The sequence below is a fragment of the Nannospalax galili genome, unplaced genomic scaffold (genome assembly GCF_000622305.1).
Source record: "Nannospalax galili isolate Female #2095 unplaced genomic scaffold, S.galili_v1.0 scaffold9, whole genome shotgun sequence".
NCBI classification, from domain to species: domain Eukaryota; kingdom Metazoa; phylum Chordata; class Mammalia; order Rodentia; family Spalacidae; genus Nannospalax; species Nannospalax galili.
The window spans coordinates 8,093,726-8,094,070 of NW_008360332.1; the positions used below are offsets into that span (position 1 = coordinate 8,093,726).

Below are 345 nucleotides of genomic sequence, written 5' to 3' on the forward strand. Positions count from 1 at the left end.
TTTTTAATTAGTAACTATATATTAAATATTAACTTTTTAGTTAATCTAATAGTTATTCTATCTATAGTTCCATTCCACATTTTTAAAAAAGAAATTAACAGGGCTAGAGAGATGGTTCAGCAATTAAGAGTAGTGTCTGCTCTTGTAGAGGACTCAGGTTGGATCCCAGCACCTATATGGTGGATAACAACTTTCTGTAACACCAGTTCCAGGGGATCCAATGCTCTCTTCTGACCTCCACAGGCATTGCACAAGACAGGTGCACTTAAACACGTGTAGGCAGTACACTCATACACATAAAATAAAAATAATTCATAAAATATATCTTTTTAAAAAACATTTTAA

General features: G+C 32.8%; 1 protein-coding gene across 2 annotated transcripts in view; it reads left to right on the top strand.

The window, feature by feature from the left end:
- Sh3glb1 (SH3 domain containing GRB2 like, endophilin B1) overlaps window positions 1-345 on the top strand; it is a gene marked incomplete in the record, with an annotated part of 48,344 nt that overhangs the window by 20,691 nt on the left and 27,308 nt on the right.